The sequence below is a fragment of the Miscanthus floridulus genome, chromosome 7 (genome assembly GCF_019320115.1).
Source record: "Miscanthus floridulus cultivar M001 chromosome 7, ASM1932011v1, whole genome shotgun sequence".
Classification (NCBI taxonomy): Eukaryota; Viridiplantae; Streptophyta; class Magnoliopsida; order Poales; family Poaceae; genus Miscanthus; species Miscanthus floridulus.
The window spans coordinates 54640484-54656073 of NC_089586.1; positions in this window are offsets into that span (position 1 = coordinate 54640484).

Sequence of the window (15590 nt, forward strand, 5' to 3'; positions counted from 1 at the left end):
CAAACACTATGATCTTAGACTTTCTAGAAAGCTTATAAAATTGTCTACAACTTTCTTTTAATCATATTAAGGTGATTTAGTAGCTATCTAGGCCAAACAATTTAATATTTCAGATCTATCCAGAGGACAAGCAAATCTAACAGCAGACTTCTAACAGCTAGAACTCTTAAAACATTAGTCCTATGACCATGAAATTTTAATATAAGCAAGATAAGTAAGTTTCCTATAACTTTGTTATTAAAAGTTTTACAGAAGTGGTCACTATCATCATGAATTTATCAACACAACATAAACTACTCATGTAGATATCTAGTTGAATTATAAAGCAATAATTAACTAGCTACCTATAACCAATTAACTTTGAGCATAACTACCAACATCAATAGATCAAATGCATCACAAGCACCACAGAAAACATCATGGTTAAGCCCAACTAATTTATTTATATACATTTATTAATTTCCTTATATAATAGGGTGATTTAGAAGATAAATATTTCAATGCACAATAAATTCTGAGAAAATTATAGTAGCTTACGTATGACCCCAAAAGTCTACTGCACAAATTTGATGCCAATTTGATAAGTATAGCTATCTCTACAAAAATAACAAATTACATAAGCTTATTATAGCAAAAATAGTTTGGCCTAGTGAAAAGTGTCAAACAATAGATTTCATATTTTCCTTACTTTCATCCTAGCATAAGAACACTGTGTAAAAATTTGCATGATCATAAGTTATGTATTTTTACCCCAATTATTTTCACTAGAAACTAGCAATTATTTAAGATTAAATAGGAAGACCATATTCCAAGTATGCCTACTATAGGTTTAGTATTTTTCCTAGATAGAGCATGTCAACACAAGACTAACAAAATTGGAATCACAATTTTAGCACCTCTCTAGCTCAAGTTATGCATTTTACAAGATAGAAACTATTTTAAAAGCACGTTACTATCTTAATTTAATTCTCCTAGAAACATATCCCAACCAGTATGTTACATATTTTTATCAAATACTACACTTCATGATGAATCTAGCAAAATTTGGTTCATCTAAATTGGACAATCCGAGCTCAAGATATCAATTTTTGAAGTTTGCATTCAAATTTGGGAAAATAAACCAAGAAAATCATTTCCACTCTGACTGACAGCTGGGCCCCGCGGTCAATAGGTCCCACCCGTCAGTGAGACCCACACAGACCTTGGCATTTGACCACTAATAACTCGTCGTCAGTGGGGTCACCGTCGACGAGGTCTTCACCGTCATGCTCCCCACATCACCCCACATCGAATGGTACCCATGGTTAGCTTGGCGATTCACCAGAGCAATCTCGCCGGCTGGCATGGTGGCTTAGCGGCAATGCGTGGCATTGGACTCACCATCTCTGGCAAAGAAGTGACCAAGCAAGCACGACTACAGCTTCTACGAACCCTAGCGGAGCTCTATGGTGCGGATCAAGCCACGGTGAAGCGACGGTGAGCTCCAGCCACGTGCATGACAGCACAGCAGTGCACAACCATGTAATGGCACTTGCCGTTCCAACAAGACAGTGGTTGGTGAAGGGTCTCCATCTTTGGGGATGGTGCTAGGGTTCAAGACCTTGCGGAAACACACTCTAGAGGGGGACGACGTGATCTAGTTGGTGCCAGACGCGGCGAGCTTGTGATCACGGTGTTACACCTCAGGTGTTAGTCACTAGTTAAGAAGTGGATTTGGACTTAAGTAGGCTATGTCAAGCAATGATCATGATCTCTTGTTCATAATTTTGTAGTGATGATGAAGGTGTTGTGGTCCAATCTATGAAATTGAGTCCTAACTTGAACTTGGACAACACACCTTTGCTTACATGTGGACCCTTGTTAAGATTTCGCAAGAGTAATGTTAAACATGCTTGTTTCATGTACATTACATCAACATGCATCCATCTTGAATAGTGGAAAAGTTTCATGAAGATTGGAGCTAAAAAGTCACATGAAATGATAAGTTACATTTTTGCTTAAATTACTTTATTTAGCAAATGGAAACATGGGATGTTGACCAAACCTTGCAACCTTGCTCAAACAACTCTAATTCAACTCATGAACAAAAGTCATGAAGGGTTCGTGTTGAGAAAATGTCAAGAAAATGCTCCTAAGTGTGGGAATAGCTAAAATTGTCTTTTTCATGATATGGTTTTGAACTATGTTGACCAACTATTTGAAATACTTGCATGGAGTTGGACCTTAAATAAAAGTTTGAGTTTGAGTGGAGTAGAACAAATTTTATTTTTGGACCAAGCCCTGATTCAACTCCTAAGTGGCTCCAACAGTGGCTTCAAGTCTGAATACAATGTTGTTTTGGTCTCTCTAGGATTTTTCTGTCCCTGATCGGCAACAACAGGTTGACATGTTGTGACATTTTTATCTTCCAAATTCATATGGTAACTCAACTAGATTCCTTAATATGAGTTGAAGTACACTATGCGAATGAAATAACAAAATAAGTCTCATCACTTTGGAGCACGTTTGGACCGCCAAATTCAATTCCCAAAACCACTAGTTTCGCTGAATTCATGAATCTTGGACTAAATATCTGAGTTCCATTTTCAGTTTTCAAGTAGCCCTCTTTGGGAATTTATATCTTGCAAACCATTTTGATTTGGACCAAACTCCTTTAATCAAAGTTAGAGTACTCATGTAGCTCTACAACTTTGGTTACTATAGCTTGTGCCAAAACTAAACGGATTAGGAGTTTTGGAGGGAGAAGTTTGGAGTTTCAGATGTATTTTTGTGGCCTTTTGAGTCTAACTAATTGGAGCTAGAATTCATCATGGCCGACCACAGGCAGGAGCTAAGTGTCGTGTGGCCCTCTAATGCGCCCGCTGCTCACCACCTCGCACTAGTGTTTGAGAAAACAGAGGCCGAACGCTGCTCCCTCGGTCTCTCCCATTCACTCGCTCCCCTCCCATTTGCTCTGTCTTGTTCTCTCTCTCGCACCTGCCATTACCGGTCGAGTAGAGCTGCGCCCATCACCACCACTCCCTTCCTTGTCCTCCACCCACCCAGCCACTATAGCACCACAGCCACAACCTGCTCTGCCACCATCTCCTCGCTCTCATGCGCCTCCTTATAACTCTACCCCTCTAGAGTATATAAGGAGAGGTAGGGGGTCCCCTAGTAGACATCTACATACATATCATACAATACACCAAAGACACAAGATGTAGGGTATTATGTCGATCAGACGGCCTGAACCTATCTAAATCACTGTCTCTGTGCCTTGTGTCACCATCCGGTCCCTGATTACGTGCACCCCCACCGATCAATCTACCTTCCTAGGATACCCCTCGAAGGACTACCAAGCATCTTTTGTCGATAGTTGGCACCCACCATGGGGCTCGTGCACGTTGATCCCTAGCGAACCAGATGGTGTAACTCAAGATCAACATCCTTCATGGCAACTCAGTGGATCACGTCGACATCCTTCGACAACCACGGCACACATCTTCGTACGCAGATTAACACCGCCAAGCTCTGACTACGTCCATCCTACTCCAACACGAGATCAACTTCGTTCTAGCCATCAAACGAGCCGCTAAGAGAGCTGCCCACATCACCGACCAGATAACGTCATATGCCACCAACCAGACATTCTGTCTAAAGCTAAGTCACGCTTTAATATTTTTCTAAATATTCTCTAATCTTTGTATATCGCCATAATGTTTCTCTGAGCTGTTTTCTCCATGTTTGCTCTCTAAACGATTTTCTTTCATGTATACCATCTTAAAGATGACACACATCTAAGTCTAAGGTGAACCCCCGAATAGTCATGTTGATGCTCGGATGTCCCCGGAGATGGCCCTATCTCTGGCTCCTCCCTACACGTGCATGAGTGTCTGCCCTCTGCATTATGGGTGGTCGGCAGCGGCTCCTTAGCGATGCTTTGTTCTTCCTACACGTACATGGGCTCCACGCTCCATGTTATGGTTAACAGGCTAGCTAGGGCTAGAGACTCAGCTACACACTAACTGATCGGGCGGTTTGTATTAAATATAAATACATCTTCAGAATAACACTAAGTGTTCACACCAACTGATCGTCGAGCTGCATACGCTATTTTATCACCGTTGCTGATTCTTCTATGGAGTTCATATATTTTTACATCATGCACTACCCGTTCTATATATTTGTATTATAGGATCATCGTCCAGGTGATCAGACCACCTAGTGCTTCGACTTCTCCACCGATCAACTGGTCGAACCACTTGGTTCATTGACTTCATCGCCGACCAGTTGATCAGACTGTTCGCTGGTCGCTTCTACTCAATGCTCACTTTGCCACTGACTAGTTGACCAGACTGTTCATCCCTCGTGCTTCATCATCAGCTATGCTAGGGGCTTACTAGCTAAGCTAGGGACTCCTCAGCGCTCAGACATCGCCAGCTATGCCGGGGACTCCTCGATGCTCGGACATCGCCAGCTACGTCGGAGACTCCTCGGTACTCGAACATCGCCAGCTATGTCGGGGACTCCTCGATGCTCGAACATCGCCAGCTATGCTGGGGACTCTTTGGTGCTCGGACATCACCAGCTACGCCGAGGATTCCTTGGTGTTCGAACATCAACAGCTATGCCAGGTACTCCTCGGTGCTCGGACATCACTAGCTATGTTGGGGACTCCTTAGTGTTCGGACATCACTAGCTACGCTGGGGACTCCTCGGTGCTCAGACATCGCTAGCTACGTTGGGGACTCCTCGATGCACGGACATTGCCATCTATGTTGGGGACTCCTCGGTGTTCAGATTCTTCATGCAAGCATCACTAGCTAAGCTGAGGACTCCCTTAGTGGTCGGATCAGGGTGCTGATCTTGGGCAACACGTCTGGGGTCTTGATACACGCATGTCAAATGACATCGGCAAGCTTTTAGACTTCTTTTATTTGACCCTGCTACAAGATTCATTCTTTATCTTCCAGCAGGCTTAGGGACTAAGTGGCTACACTTCACCTAGCGGTGAATGTAGTGCTTATTTCTTGATTTATCCTCCTTATTGATGGAGTCTAAGTGGCTACACTTCTCCTAAGTGGAAGAGTTTTCAAATTTTATCTTGAGCCCCTTACATCCTTCTAACAAGCCTTACTAGCCTAAGTTTGAGGTCTCCTAACCAGTTAAACTGGTCGACATCAACCTTCACTGCCCAGGTCACCAGTTAAATTGGTCAGTTTCAACTTCCACTGCTCGGATCACCAGTTAAACTGATCGACTTCACGTTAAAGTGCTCAAACTTGTTCAAGACAGCGTTGCTCAAAGGATACAAGGCGCTCGGGGACTAGCTATGGGGGATATGACCCCTGGTATCCATAAGACAAGACATGGGTCGCACCATCAGAGGTGGCCTAGCCCACAAGATCAAGGCGTGCACGGCACTGGTCGACGTGCACCGCAAGATATTGTATAGTACCAAATAGGATACTTTCCTTGTAACCCTACCCCTCCAGAGTATATAAGGAGAGACCGTGGTCCCCTAGTCGACATCTACATACATATCATACAATACACTAAAGACATAGGACATAGGGTATTACATCGATCAGACAGCCCGAACCTATCTAAATCGCTATCTCTGTGCCTTATGTCACCATCCAGTTCTTGATTATGTGCACCCCCACTGATCAATCTACCTTCATGGGATACCCCTCGGAGAACTACCGAGCATCTTTTGTCGACAATATTAGTGTTGTTTGGCTAGCCCTATGTCTCGCACATGAAATATCAAGAGCCAAGGGACACTCGCTGCCACTAGAGTGTATAATTTATGTGTCTATAGGAATACCACCCAAGGCACTATGGTGTGCCCCGTAATCTTATCGAGTTTGTCATTACTAGCACATGACTTCATGTTAGAGGCAAACATTCTATGAATGATATGTACAAGTACAACATAGCTATGACATTGTGGCTATAGACTCAGTCTTTTGCACCCATAGCATGATCCTAAACCAACCTCAAAATATCAAGAGACAAGGGACAGTCGTTGTCACTAGATTATACAAAACTCTAGGATTACTCTAGGTAGAAGAACTATCACTGAGATTAGACTTAGTATAACTCCAAGCAAGTTTGTTTTGTTGGCTGTATTTAAATAATTGTAGTTACCTCCTGCATGAAGTGGTAAGCATAGCACCACCAAGTCTAGTACCAGGAATTGTACTTACAAGCAATGCTAACTAACGTTACATTAACTTCCAAATTATCCAAACTAAAAAAGAAATGACTATAGCTTGAGCTAAGATAATGACATGCAGGACATCAAATGCACTTTGCCTCATCTTCTTATCAGGTGCTACAAGTTCAAGTGGTGGTGGTGGTCTGAGAACATCCTGATGACCATAGAAGGCTGCATAAGCTTCTTGTTCAAACTAGTACTTTTTGTAGCAGGCTCCCTTGAAGTGATCCACTTCAGCATGTGCATCATGCCAATTGGAGTAGACACCAGGGTTCGACCACGATGCACAACAAACCACGTCATAGCTTGATAAGCTATAAAATTTATTAGATTAGATTAGAAAGAAAAATTCAAAGTTATTTGTTAGCTGTAGATAAAAATAAGTACCAAGAAACACATCACTAGCAAAGAGACATGTATGTGCTTAGTTCATTGGTTAACACTATACCACAACACTACAATAGCATCTGACATCTGCTGCTAAAAGTTGACATTACCATTGAGCGGTGAGTCGCTAAAGCTTGTCTTCGGACCATCAATTCCTAATATCAAATACTACGATGGATGGTCGGTTGCTATAAATATTTTGCTTTTGCATTGGATCATGAGTCGCTATATATGAGTAATTGAGTCAGATCGTCTGTCGCTAAATTCAACACGATGTTTTTGGCCCGCTCCCAACAAAATTTTGGCCCAAAACTCGCATGAAACCCTAAGTCACCCTAGCCTACCAAAACAATGTGCCTCTCTCTGCTCCCACTCCCCCTTCACATGCTGCCTCCACACCCAGCTGCCCGCCCACACCTGCCTCACACTCACTTGGCCGCCCATCCGCTCCGTCGCCTGCCCGCCCCCCCCCCCCCCCCCCCCCCCCCCGGACATCCGCCCCCGCTGTCCACCTTGTCGCCTGATGGACGTTCGTCCTAGCTTCCTTGGCGCATAGGCTGGACGCCCGCCGCAGCCACCACATCGGCGCCCCCACATCTAGCCACCACATTGGCTCACCACCCCCCCGATCCCCGCCCTCCCCTGCATGCTCATTGCGGCCTCGCTGAGCGGCAACCCCACGGTCACACCGCGCCACCATCCCGCATGGCCACGCGGCGCACGCACATCCCACCATTAGCGCTGGGCGCGCCAAGTAGCTGGCCGGCCTCCCAATCCTGAGCGCTACCCTGAGCTGCTGTTGCCTTCCCCTGCTCCCATATCTCCTACTGCTATGAAGGAGATATCACGTGGAAGAGGTTCATGGAAGTTTCCCCATGAATAAGGTACAACAGCCTCAACTCCATCAGATTTGTTTGAAATTGGCTTCCTGCATCCACTATGAAAAATAGTTTGCTACACTTTTATGTGGTTGAGATCTGAGAACACATAAATACTATCACCTCCAGAGAAATAATTGGGTATGCAAATAGTTGCCTACACAGTGCACACCAAGTGCTCGACAAAATGTCTTGCAAATATATGAATTTCAAGCCTCAGCACATGCCAAATTTCAAGGCTATACATGTATTTGATTGCATACCTATGCAGGTGAGCAAGAGCGCAAGAGTCTACGACAAGTAGATGGTTGCTGGTGTTTTAAGTTTTAGCATGCTGCTCAACACATGTTTCTTATTCATAGAGCCTGCAAAGGGCCACCCATGGCTAATGTTTGAACATCAGCTATATACCTTTAGACCAGCTTTTATTTTTTTATTTGTTTACAATTGAGCCCGTCGAACTATCGGTCGCTAAAAGTTATTATAGCATTGGACTGCCGGTCGCTAAAAACTCTAACATGTTGTCGGTCGCTAAAAGTTGGATTGTCGAACTATCCGTTGCTAAAGATGATATCCGTCGCTGTATACATATAACGACGGCTTCATTAGCAACTGTAGGATTCCGTCGCTATAACCTTTAGCAACTGACTGTACATCGCTGTTACCCTTTCCAGCAACTGCAAATCAGTCGTTGTTTAAAGGTTGTGGTGTAGTGTAATTAATGAACTAGTTTGCAACAAGAAATTCACCCATTTAATCATGAAACATGATTTAAAGTAACACATAATGTTACTCCAAATTACCATCTTCTATTAATAAAAACAATTTAAAGTAACATATCTATACTATTATAAAAAAATAAAAAGAAAACTCCTAAATTTTGGTTTAATTACTGGACCCCATTATTATTTAAATAATCTCTAAATCTACATCTGCATATATACTATTATACAAAAAATATTAGTGTATGAGATAATTAATAAACTAGTTTATATCAAGGAAACTATATCCATTAGGTAAATGAAAGAAGTTAATATTAATGAGAGAAACAAATACGTCAAAACATGTAATAATACCAAATCTGGCTTACTAGGGCGTGGAGGAAGCTTGCCGGTGTGCCGAGGAGATGAGGGGGAGGACTATGGGGCAGGGCCTAGGGTGGGGGCGGAGGAATGATGGTGCAGGGGATGGGGTGGGTGGGGTGGAATGGCGGGCAGGGGCCAACGAGGTGGTTCGATGAGTGGAGGCCGGCAGGGGAGATTTGGAGCACCGAGCGGAGATAATGGTGATTGACGGCGACATGTCCTTATTCCCTCATGAACGGGGGCAATTTCATCCAAAGGGTGCTAAAATTTTTGAAACAGAGCGTCGGACTATCGGGCCGAGCATAACGTCAATAAGCCGGACAAAGGAGTCAATGATATTTCATAGTGTAACTTGGTAGGACGGTCGAGCCATCCACATTTTGATCGCGACGGACAAAATTCCTCGGCCGCCCCTAGTATGTATTTTTAGGGGCGGTTGCTTACATCAGGCACCCCTGAAAATGATCTTCAGGGGCAGTTGCTTATGTTAGCCACCTTTGAAGATCCTTTTTAGGGGCGGTTGACTTAAGAAAACCACCCCTAAGATTGTTGCCCTATATAGGCGCACTTGGGCAAAAATTTTCTAAGTCTGTGATGAGCTTGTTCGAAATTGCAGCGAAGCGGTGCCAAATTTTTCCTTGGCGCCTATTCTCTTCCCCAATGGTCTGCTTCCGTCTCCCATGCCTCCTTGCCACCTCATGGATGACGAAGACCCGCCTCTGGTGATCTTGGATGGTCCGCCTCGTCCTCCCGAACCACCTCGCCAGCCTCCGTTCACTGAACCACCTCACTGGGCTTCGCCTTCTGAACCACCTCACCGGCCTCCTCCGCTAGGCGCTCCCCCATCTCCTTCTATGCGGTGGTGCTCCCCATCTCCTTCCATGCAGCTAGCACTCCCACATCCTCTTCCCCACCATCGGTGCTTCGCCACCGTGCGGGAGCTTGCTCGGTGTCGTCTTGCCCAGCGCTCCCCCGTCTTCATCCACTCTAGCGACAACACGCCTTAGCTGGACCGCAACCAAGCGTGCCTTGGCTGGACTACATCTGTGCATGCCTCTTCTTCCTTTGAGCCATCAGCCACCGCCAGTGTTTCCCAAAAGGTTGTTTTTTCTATCTTATTAGATAAGAAGTGCTAGATTACATTTAGTGTTTACAAATGTACCAGAAGGTTGATTTTTTCTATATGCATGAGTAGGGGATAAATGATATGAAGCGTAGAAATGTATTAAGTATGTAAACTTTCTATTTTATATATATTTAACATGTGTACAAGCCGTGTTAGTTTTGGTTCAGTAGATGCAATTATATTCATTTGAATGTTAATCTTGGTTCCTATTTCGATATGAAGTATAGTTTTTATAAATGTTTTACTAAATGTTGAATGCTTGCTACATAAAAAAGGGAATTCTAACAATATGTCCTTCCATCATGACTTAGATAAATTCATCCACATTCCTTAGCGATGGATAAAGAAATGACAACAAATGAAGCGGATAAGTTGGAGTGGTTGTCGGACGACAACGGCAACAACACGTCGTCGACCTCATTGGAAGAAGCTTCAGATCCTAGTCCTAGGCCTGACCATGGAATACGATCAAACAGAGGATGCAAGTCTATACTTGCTATCAGTTGACCACATTTATTTTTCACATAAGTGTGTGAACATTTTCCTTATTTTTTATATCTATAGGTGCATGTGTCTACCCGTATGCCTAGGCAAACCATAGAGCAATCACAGACACAAATAGAGATTATAGTTACATCATCTGCTCCTCAGAGAGAGAAATGGAAGCGAGGGCAAAGAATGCGGAACAAGTTCCCTAAAGGATAGACTATTGTTGTAGAAGAGGTTAGCCCTATCGGCGAGCCCATACAACCTGATGGTGTACGCTCCCACTTTGCAAGTGCGATAGGAGCGGCGGTCTAGGACATTTTGGATTGCTCAATATGGCATTGGAATAATGTTCCTGCTAGTGAGAAGACCAAGATATGGAACAAGATGATGGGGGCATTTAGTTTCCCTCCTGATTTGGAAGAGCTCATCAAGAAGTTGGCAATGAAATAGGTAGCAAAAAGTTTTAGAGGTTGGAGGTCCTAGCTAAATACTAGTTTTTGACTGAAGGGTTGTACGCCATTCAAGGAGTTTGGGAAAATCAAACCTGATCAATGGCAAAGGTTTTGTGAATAGAAGTCCACACCGAGGCCTTAGCCTTGAGTGTCTTAAACAGTGAGCTCGCGAAGAACATTCACCCTCACCATCTCAGCTTGGCTGGATATGGCCCGAAGGTTGAAAAGTGGAGAGCAGAGGCTGAGGCTTCTAGGGAAGTTGGTGTTCCATATAAATATGAGGGCTTTGAAGAACGCACACTAAACTGGGTTAGAGCTAGGGAAGTTAAGGATAAACAAAGTGGGCAACTAGTAATCCCAGATGCACGTACTAAAGCAGCCATGGAGACCATAAAGGCACTTGCTTAGAAGAAAATGCAAGGAGAATTTAAACCTAGATGGGAGGTGGGTGAGCTTAGTGTCGCCCTAAGCAACAAAGAACACCCTGGCTGTGTGTGGGGCATCTCCTCCAAGCTAGGTCTTAAGCATGGTTTCCAAAGGAGGTGAGTAGCTATAGAACAAGGTAATGCTACAAGGACAACCTTTTTGACACCCTTTGCAAGAAGGCCAATGCATATATTGATCAAAAGATTAATCAGTTGAAAGCTTCACAAGATTTGACTACCGTGGACCAACATCATCTGCAGTGCTAGTGCCAAGTAGTGTTTCATCAATCACACTTGAGACTTTTCTTGTGGACACCATTGATAGGCCTACATAGTGTGCTCTGCACATTCCTTACAACAAGAAGGGGAAGACGATACAGTTTGCCAGTGGAACTGCTTATCTAGGACACACTATGCACAGCAATGTACTTTTGAACAAATATGCCAGGGTTGAAGTGCTCTCGGTTTCTCCGAATCATCTCGATTACGAAATTGAGATCCCTACTCCTGATGGTGAGATGGTCTTGGGCAACCTTGTAGGCTATTTCATTGCTTGGCAATGATGAGACATTATGGTGTTAACCACCCCATTGGGTGCACCTTCTGCTTTGCCTCAGCTGCAACTGGCTTAGGTAGAGGCAGAACAAGCAGAAATAGGCCCCATAGGCAAAGCATGTGCGTAGTTGTCACCAACATATGAATAGCAGATGAGGGATTCATTCATGGATGTTTCAATAGTCTAGGCAAACCCTAATCTCAGCTTCTCCTATGAAGAATTCATGGAAGATATCATCGTAGGAAGGAGAGTACCTGAGTTTGAGGAAGCATGCAATGAAGAGGCACATCAGGACCAGACTCAACAAGGAACACAATAAGTGTTAGGGGCAGCACTCCGCCATCTCTACCACCACCACTTCCACCCCATTGGAACTGCTTCCATAGGGAGGAACAGTTGCGCTAGCACCGCCACTACCACCACCACCGCCACCCCAACCGACACTACTTCTGTAGGTACAAACTGCTATGCTAGCACCACCACCGCCACCACCCTCCCAACCGCCTTCACAGCCACAAACAGTTGCGTCCCCACCACCACCGCAACCACAAACAGCGACGCCACCGCCTCCACTGCCACTACAGCTATGAATGTTTCCTAAGATGGTGAGAGAATTTGAGAAGGGTAGCAACCCGCCAGATGCTGGCATATCGGCGATGTGGAGGTCTCTTGGCAAAAAGAACCCCCAGGATGCTTTTGTAATCAAGGGCAAGGTGGTACCTTTGTCAGCTCAAAATGCCAAGGCCAGCATGGCCAAGGAAGGATCTGGAACAATCTTTGGTGGCCAACATCATTTGATCCAAACCCTGGTGAGCATTGAATTCATTAAAGAGATGATGGAACAAGACAGTCTCGAGTGCCCCTATGAATATGTGCCAAGCAAGGAATTCCTACCTAATTTTGCCATAGTAGGCAACAAAAGATTATTACACATGAGGGTCTTTCAGATGTGGTATTTGGAAGCAGTAGAACTTGGCTTGGAGTCGGTGCCGGTGAATTACGCTGCTAACGATATATTTGCTACCGGTGTAGAATTTTTGAAACTGACCATATCTTTTGAGGACATTCAATTTTTATACCAATAGAAGAGACTCGATGTAAGTTAGATTACACTGTGGTGCATGTAAGCAGTGTTTTCTTAAACTCATCCTCAAATTTGGTTTTATGTCCTTGTGCTATCCTTTTAACCACACATTTGCCATACTTTCATGTAGGAAAGAGTGGATGGATTCGACCAAGTTGAACTTGAGGAACGCATACCTTGACCCAGATCTCATTTGCGAGGCATGTCATGCTAGACCTCTATTGTGGCAAAATGATCATCCTACATTTAAGGGTGCCAAGGGCAAGGCGAGAGAGACAATTAGGAAGGCTTTGTACAAGGAAGCAATGAATAAAACTGCATTATATATTGGGAAGGTGTTCATAGCTCATCAGAGATTCCAATATATAGAAGCCCTATACAATTTTGGGTAAGATCGACTACTATCTTTTTTTCATGCTATTTGGCAGATGGTTTACATTGACACTATTATCTTTTTTTACTGATGCAGCGATCACTTCATCTTAGCAAGCATCAACTTGAGAGTTGGCAGGATTTCTATCTTTGACTCTATGACAAAAGATAGAAAAACATACCAAAATTTCATCAACGTGTTACAAACGTAAGTAATTGTAGTTCATTACTTGTGACATTGTTTTTCATCCGATTATCGTTATAGTGAAAGTGATTATTTTGTTCCTTAAATAGCGTGTACAAATGGTACGTTAAAGAAGGTGGGGTGCATGACCCAGCGAAGAAGGAGAAGATGGATGTTTGTGTAAATCAATGGGTATGTGTAACGTCCCGCCTCCCCGAGGCCAAACCCACTTACATCTGGTAGCTTTATTAGGACATAGACTGCCCTCATAGACCAACACCAGTCTTTTCTACGCACTTTGTCCTCACTCATGCGCCCCCGAGAAGAACTTCCTGGTCGGTCACCCATCGCTCCAGGCCAAGCACGCTTAACCTTGGAGTTCTTAAGAGATGGGCTTCCAGAAAAGAAGTTGCAACTTATTGATATGAGTATCCTATTAATCTTATTAAGCCCTGGGCCGGGGTGTTACATCCTCACCCCCTTAGGAGACCGATGTCCTCGTCGGTCAACCCTAGGCCAGGAACGTCCCCTCTTAGCCATGTCCGTGTGTCCAGTGCCAGCGCATGTGTCATGCTGGGTGACCACTCTGGGTCCACACCAGCCATGCGCACCATGCATGCGCAACTAACACATGCACCCATGAAACCACAAGGGTCGGTTCTGATACCATTCTGTAATGTCCCGCCTCCCCGAGGCCAGGCCCGCTTACATCTGGTAGCTTTCCTAGGACATAGACTGCCCTCACAGACCAACACCAGTCTTTTCTACGCACTTTGTCCTCACTCATGCACCCCCGAGAAGAACTTCCCGGACGGTCACCCATCACTCCAGGCCAAGCACGCTTAACCTTAGACTTCTTAAGAGATGGGCTTCCAGAAAAGAAGTTGCAACTTATTGGTATGAGTATCCTATTAATCCTATTAAGCCCTGGGCTAGGGTGTTACAGTATGGCCATTTTCTAACTCAAATAGCTCATATTCCTTATATAGAACAATGTGTTTCACTATATTATTTTTTTGCATGTCACTGACCTGCCATGCTCGAGGCAACCTACCAGAAGCGTGCTTTATGGCTACTATGTATGTCAATGGATGAGAGCTAATGGGACTTACCACAATAACCCCGAAGACGTAAGCTGCTCTAATGAATAATACCATATGCATATGTTCATTAATATGAATCCAGCTAATTTATTCTTTTTTTGTGTAGCATGAAGTAACAAGGCCAAACAAAGTAATTACCCAAAGCAATGTTCAACTTATTCAAGAAGATTTCTACAAGTTCATGGTGCGGGAGGTTCTTAATCTGAAGGGATTATTCTATGATCATGGCTCAGAGTATGCAACACATCCCAAGTTTGAGTCCCTTCGCCTAAAATGCCTGTATCCCTTCTTTTCATTCTTTGGGCAGGAGCACAACTAATGTTGACTTGTAATTTGTAATGTACAAATACTTTGTTTATCATGTGTGTATAACTAGTGCACTACTATGTATTTATGAAGTTAATTTGAATCAAGCAATCGGGTATGAAATTTGGTGGGAAAACACGATTTCAAATTTGGCAGGAAATTTCAAATTCAAAAATTTGAAACTGATTTTTAGAGGCGGTTGCATCGCCACAACCATCCTTGAAAAAACATTTTCAGGGATGGTTGCATTACAGCAGTAGCCCCTAGTAATGCATTTTTAGGGGTGGTTCATGTATTGGAACCGCCGCTGAAAAAAAATTAGAGGCGGTTTGCCTACTGCAACCACCCCTAAAAATTCATTTTCAGAGGCGGTTCTCCTAATGGAATCGCCCCTAAAAATACCATTTTTATAGGCAGAGATCCAAACAGAACTGCCCCTAGAAATGCATTTTTAGGGGTAGTTAAATGCCTATTGCTAGAGACGCCCCATCTTTACAATTAGTGGCATTGTAGCGGTTGCGCAAACCGCCCCTGAAAACCTATTTTTATCGACTCTAAAGATGTTTTCTATAGTAGTGTTTTGTAGTGTGGAGAGGTAGTGGGGGGTACTTGTAGGCAGCCAAGAGAGGTTGATGGCCCCCCCTAGGGCATCGGGCGGCATCTAGGGGTGTCGGGCGGCCCTTGGATCCACCGCATATTGGTCATAGTGCCTTCGTTGTTCCTCACAAGCGGTGGCTTGGGCAGGTAAGGCAGTTGTTCAGGTAGTAAGGCAGTTTGAAGGTTGGTTGGAGGCCTCCAATCTATGATGGTGGACCCATGGATCCAAGGCCACTCCATCTCCACCTTTGGATCAAACCTACGTTGGATCATTGGTGGAGAAGGCTTGGAGGACCTATCCCACAGATCAGTGACGTGGCAAGGGCCACAGGGGCATCGGC